This window comes from Pangasianodon hypophthalmus, chromosome 9 (genome assembly GCF_027358585.1).
Source record: "Pangasianodon hypophthalmus isolate fPanHyp1 chromosome 9, fPanHyp1.pri, whole genome shotgun sequence".
Lineage (NCBI taxonomy): Eukaryota > Metazoa > Chordata > Actinopteri > Siluriformes > Pangasiidae > Pangasianodon > Pangasianodon hypophthalmus.
The window spans coordinates 25,600,022-25,607,299 of record NC_069718.1 but is presented as its reverse complement, the minus strand read 5'-3'; positions in this window follow the sequence as shown (position 1 = coordinate 25,607,299).

Here is a 7,278-nt window from a genome sequence, read left to right as displayed (position 1 = left end):
TATCGATCCTTCATTCATACATACTGCCTTCGATAGCTGTGCGCTTTAGCTTCTCAACTCTGTCCAGTTCGAGTTCTCTACACATGGTCCATATGTCTCACTCAGTTTCCATCACAATATTTTTACAATCTTTGTAAATAAAAAGACGAATGTATTTGTGGCCAGAGAGCTGACTTGGGATTTAAATAAAGTGCTACACACACATACTAAATAACGTGTCTGACTTCAAAATGCTCCTATATAACCTTCCTAATGCTTTCTACCCGAAGACTGTACACTCCTGGGCACTCAATGGACCAAGCCCATAAAGGCAAATATGAAGCTTTTAATGGTCTTAACAACAAACCACTGGTGAGAAAATGAGCAGGAATGAAACAGATGCACTCCTGAGAGCTCCTGTGCCTCCATTTGCTGGTTTCCTTTTGCTGCAGTGAACTGTTTGTTTGGGGAAAATCTAGAAACAGGGAAATTCACTTCTATAGTCTTCTTGTACACAAAGGTAAAATCATGATGATGATTAAAATGTTTGATGTAAAATTCAAACTAACACGTCACATGGGTGTACAACATTTTCCAAAAATATCTTCTGGGATGTTTTTTTTCTTAAAAGATTAGTGATTATTTGGTTCTCTGCCGCACCTGATGCAGCTCATCAAGAGCCACAAGACTTAAACATTTAAAGAAATTAAAGGGAAAAGCTCTCGCATACTAACTTCCTTTATCTATTCGTTTCATTCTTGCTCATTTCCTGACCAATGATTTGTTGTTAAGACCATTAAAAGCTTCATATTTGGCCTTTTTTTTTCTCCAGGAGTGTACATATGAGTGGTCATCATCACACCATTTATTCCTGTTGAATTGAAAGTCATCATCTTTGACTGAGTTTGCACAGTAGGTCAAAATTGGAGCCACCAAGTGCAAATTAAAATGACACATTGAGTACTATCTCAAAGTGGCAAGTACAGCATTATTAGTTAATAATTGTTTATAATTGTTATAATTAATAATTGGTAAATTCTAGTTGTATCATTTGTGTAAGTATATTGATTTTACCGTTGTCAGGAAAAGATTTTAGATCGTCATTTTAGAGAGTCATGACTGACTGAGACTTTGCACCTGACGTTAGCTAAGCCATCATGTTAATCAAAGTAATGTAAGTACAAGTAGCTAATGTAATGTACCAACTGAAAATATAAACAGTAGTCAACATTTACACTCAACACAAAGTATTTCTGAGGGAAAAAAATTGCAGCTCTCCGTGATGTTCATCTCGTTCTGGCACCTGCAGTAAGTTTCACATCTGAATGGAGAAGTGCTCTTTTATGCTCCGGCTGTTCACTAAGATCATACAATCGATAAATTGTTATGAAATTTAGCTAGTGTTAGCTGCCTTGGTTTATATCGTGATTTAATTTATTCACGTTAGTGTGCTAGTTATAATATCAGTACGATGAGCTAGCTTAAACTTCAAAATGAGCTACATACTGGCAAATCTGCAGAGAACTCCTCACTGAGGGTCTTATAACAGTTTACAGCAGAGCAAGACATGGCTTTGCTACAGAGTGTGTTGGAAAGTGTGTGTGCTTTCATGAGGCTCGACTGTCATGTCCAAAACTGTCAATCACCTCATCAAGCACGCACTTTTATTTATCACCTAATCCTGTCACTCCTCTAAACCGCATTTATCGTATGAATTCACTTGTGCTCAGATGACTGCAAGTCATGCAGTACGTCTGTCATTGAACATAACCGTAATTGATGTTACTATTGTCCTGGTAGCCAGACAAAAAAAACGGAGTTTCTGTTCCAACATCTGCTGCTCATTGCAAACTGGAGCAGGATGGAAAAAAACCATCCCTGTTTTGTTCTGGCTAAGAGCAGAAAGAAAAACCCAAACTTCACTGCTTTTCGGGAAACTATTCTCCATTCTCAATGGTCTTGAATTCTTCATAAAGTGTAGCAAGTATAACTTTGTTATACAGTCATTATACTTTTTTTGTGCTTAAAAAAAAACAAGAAAGCTAACTGGTGAGAGTCTAGTGAGACGTGAGACCTTGGGCGTAAATTTTATTATCACAACACGAGTTAGATTTCAGTACTTGGAGATAGGGGCTCCTGCCTTCTGCATCTTTTAACAGTCTTCAGTGATTTTGTCTACAGAGATAATAGGAGAAATCGGTAAACATTACAGCTCCTGCGTCATCTCCATGATGGTCAGCCTCTCTCAGGAGCTCCACTAATTAATCTAATCTTCAGCGCAATCAGCATCCAGCAGACAATTTTCCTTCCCCTTCCCCTAACACCAAAATGTAATTTCTGGCATAATAATAAACAGAAGGCCTCTTTTTAAAACATTTTGAGTAATATATATATATATATATGAGTTTACTGCTCATATTGTAGGACTGTAGTGGTTTGTTTTTGGTCTATATCTGAGGTTGGCTTTGCTCTGTCTCTGCAGGAACACACATCTCCAATTAATCCTTCACAGGGATTTAAATAGAGTCAATCAGGAGCACACTGTGAACCACGCTCCACTTGAAATGGTCTCTGCTTTTTTTTCTCCTCTCTCCAGGTTGTAGGTTTATATCAGCGTAGCCCTGGATCACAAGCTTTTCACCAGCAAGGCATTTGTGCTGGTGTGGGTGTGTGACGGTAATTTTCGCTGGAGACAATGCAGTCAATTACACTGACAGGTAGTTACATGTCACATGACCTGAAACTGAACGACTTGGTAAATCTCACTGTGATAGGCTAGTTTGAATAATAATGTAACCTATCTGGAATATTTGATGTATCATCACTGTACATCAATGGGAAGGATTGTCAAAAAGTGTGACGTCATGCAGGAACAAGCACGTTTAGCTAGCTAACACACGCAGAAGCGAAGTACTCCCTATTCCCACTGATCTCTACGAACATACGGGTGAGCAAACATTCATCGAACCTTTTATATGTTCATGACTTGGAAGCAAAACATCTGATTTTTTTTTCAGTTAGCTAGATATATGGAATTCGTAACACTAGCATACGTCTTAAGATGTAGCCTAATGTTATGTTAGCTAAGACTTTTTTGTACTGTAGCTTGCTAGATAAAAAAATAAAAGTTGTTTAGGTGTGAGACTTCTATGTCCAATGGAGATCCTACTCAGGCCATACACAGATTTTATTTTCTATGGATGTGGATTAGTATTGTGTCCCACCCTCGCTTCCCACTCCAATAAATTCATTGGATCTAACTTGGCCACCCCAAAAGGTCTGGTTTCAGGGCAGTGGCATTATTTCTACCAACTGCAGAAGTTAAATGTCTTTTAAATACATGCAGCCATGTTCTCATCCACAAACATAACACAAGCGCTGATCCTAAGGACTCTCTGAATTGAGTAGTATCAATAGCAAAACCTTTAGGACACTAGATAATTATGTCTGATTGTGGATTAGTGTGTTTCTATAAGACCCTCTGTATAGTTTATTAGTTAATTTGTTGAAGGGAGTAGTTTTGAGGCATGCTGTGAGAAAACTGTTCAATCATTCAATTCACCTACCGGCATGTTATTGGGACGTGGAGGAAAAAAAGCTGTAAAACTCTGCAGAGACACTTCTCAGAGCTCAAGCGCAAACGCTGGAGCTTTAAAGCAACAACACCGCCTGAGGCAGCACCATGTTACTCTGATCATTTCATTTCATTAATTAAAATAAAGCAGCTTTAATAGTGTCTAAAGCAGGAACTCATTCATATGATCGAATCTATACTCTTAGTGGAAAAAAAGTTCAAGCTAATATATTTAAGCATTCTTTTCTTTTTGTCGCTTTGGGAGAACCGTGAAAGGTTCAGTATAGAACCCTACAACCGGGCGATTCCCTTTCAGCAAAGGTTCCTAGCAGAACTCTTTCAGAAAGCTGCAATCCCATGAAGGACCTGTTTTTTTTTTCTGCATGTGCCAATAGATGTATTTTTTATAAACTTTTTTTAAAAAAAATACTCATTTTTGATTAAAAGCTTTTCGTCTTTATTATGAAACAGTCCACAGAGAGGGTGGTACTACTACTACTACTACTAATAATAATAATAATAATAATAAAACTATAAAAAAAAGGTCTCTCAAGGCATTTTACATAGAGGAAAAAATTAGAAGTGCATAGCATAAAACAAAGTACATAAGCATTGTATCAAAAACAGCTAATAACGCAATACAATTCATTAATAATAACAATAATAGTAAAAATAATTTTTTTTAAAGTCATCAAGTAAAAGCTATCCTAAAGAAATAAGTTTTGAGAGGAGATTTAAATACACTAAAAGCCAGGGCTTCTCTAAGATCAGATGGTAGCGAGTCCCACAGTTTTGGAGCAGAGGAAGAAAATGCTCTATTCACCCAAAGTACATAAACGAGTCTGAGGGACAGTTAAAAGACCAGAACTGGAGGAGCAGAGATCACGGTTTGGGGTGTAATGGGTTAAAAGCTCAGCTAAATACTGCAATTAGCAGCATGTTGATAACATATGTTACATTAAACCCCCTCCCCTTTTTTTTGCCAAAAATGGTGAGATTCCAAGGTCTTGAATTACAAAATGATGTCTGTAATTAAATTTGAGAGCCAAATTTTGCCCAAAAGAAAAGGCAAGAAGGGAAGAGGACACGAGTAAAGGATATAATGGATATAAGAAGAGCCAGTAGCAGAAGAGGGTTGGAAAGCAGATGACACTGAAAGACAAAACAAGAAGCAGATATTTATCTCCCCCTCACACTCATCAGCCATTTCAGTCTGAGTCTAATTGTCCTTTACCAAGCCTGAACTGCTAACATGTGTGTTTCTCTTGAGAACATACTGGATGAAGTAACTTAGAAATGGAAAGCAGGCTCCAATACGTTTATAGCATATGGCTGTTCCTTACAAGGACGCCTATCACTGAACACGCCACACCGCACACTATTATTATTCAAATCTGTTAATGAACGAAGTGCTGGGTTTTTTTTGATGCATTTCATCATCTCTGTGCTTCGCTCCGAGCCCCGGACGAGTGCCACACTGCACACACAATTTAAGTTTTTGTCAAGGGCTTGATTATTAAGACGAGGAGTTCATCTGGGTGCACTCAAGCCAGGAAACATTTAAATCATACTATATGCACAGATATAAGACAGTATGACACTGATGCTGAACTGCCTGTTCGCAAAGAGCTTATAGACAACACGGAAAAACAGAGATACACATGGCACAGAATTGGCTGCAGTTATTGAAAAATTAGCAAATGAAAGAAAGAGCAAGAGAAGTGCGCTTTTCTGTTCAATGCCTGCTACACTGACCTATGAGAGGAAATGCCAGGTGGCCAGAGACACCCACAGACTGCGGTGAATTAGATAAGTCTGTGGAAAATAAATAAGTCTGATCTGGCTTGTCCTGAGACGTTTCTCACTGGCTCAGTTATACACTGCAAAAAATTACATCTCAGCAAGTAAAACAAAATATCTTGAATATAGTCATATGTATCTAGTACTCCCTGTTATACAATTACAATAAACCGAATGTAAGATTATAAACTTATTACTGAACATCTTTACTAGATTTACTCCTCCTACTACTACTTTAAATGTTCTTATTCAAAATTCTTATTCTTATTCTTAATGTTCTTATTCAAAATTCAGAAATTATTTAAATGTTACCGAAGCATTCGGGCCCTCACGACCAGACTGTGCCATAGTTTCTTCCCCCATGCTATCAGACTCCTCAATACTCAGAAACTGGACTGAAGGAACACACACACACACACACACACACATACACATACATACATATATACACACACAACTGATCATCCTCCATCCTCTCTGCATTTTTTTGCAAGTTTTTGCACATTACATTATGCTGCTACACTATTTATTATACTGTACATAGGCTGCTACTCTTATGTTTACACTATTTCAGCTACTTGTACTGTACTCTTGTACTCTTTGCACTATTGTCACTGGATTCACTTTCTAAAAGAACTGTGTACTGGTCGGCGCTGCACTGGGACTTACTGTGCCCATTGTCTATCCCAGTAGTCACTGTACTGTCTTGTGATGTCTGCACACGTCTGCACTTGTGCACTTTATGTACTAACTGGCTGTATATGGTTGAAATGACAATAAACTCCACTTGACTTGACTTGATTCTATTTTCCTTTTAAACATTTATTTCTAGAAATAAGCAAACCTATCTGCCAATAAGACAAGAACATTTAAAGTAATAGTGAAACTATTAAAGATGTTTAGAAATAAGTTTAATAATCTTATATTTGGTTTATTGTCATCATATAATAGGAAATACATAAATCATTAGACTATATTCAGGAAATATTGCAAGATTGCGCCCTATGTTATCTTTCTCTGTGGCTGAAAAGCTGATCAATACTTTTGTTTTTTCTCGCATTGATTATTGCAATGTGCTCCTTGCTGGAGTCTCTAAGTCTACGATAAATAAACTGCAGTATGTGAAAAATTCAGCAGCTAGAATCCTGACTAGGTCCAGGACACGTGATCACATCACTCCTGGTTTCATGTCCTTGCAGCGGCTCCCTGTCAGGTTTGTGTTGATTTTAAAATCTTCATGCTCATGTACAAGACGTTGCATGGTTTGGCCTCTCAGTATTTGGTTGAGCTTTTAAGGCATTACACCCCAAACCGTGATCGCAGCAGCTAGAATCCTGCATTGAATCATTGAAATTTGTAGAAATACGTTTAATACTCTCATGTGGCTTATTGTAATCTTATTACAGGAAATTCAATTTTTTTTCGCAGTTTATGGGTGAAATTTTTGAATCAGGCAGCGAGCCTCTTTGCTCTCTTTTCCATGTTTTCTGTTTGTTATAAAATTGAAAAAGAAAGGACAAAAATAATCCTAACATTAAATGCATATATTAAGATTGCAGTAGTCAGCATACTAATTAATTAATGTCATTATGCAGGATACAGATTGGCCTATTATGTGTTGCAGGGGGGTTAAGTATTCATATAGAGCTGTACTGTTCATCTCTAAGAGTCTATGAAGCTAACTGATGATTAGTTTCATAGCAGAGAGACAGGATGGTGGCATAGAATATGAATTGTGGACTAAATGAAACATTTATTCTCATTTCATATGTTTGAAGGGTCTGCACTCATATTTCAGTACGAGAGTAAATTAACAATAAAATCAGTTTCAGTTCTGAAACAAAGCAGAATATAAATATATCTCTATTGTTTTTTTCTTTTCCTCTACCAGTCTGTCCTGTGCTATAACCTGAAACGATGACATA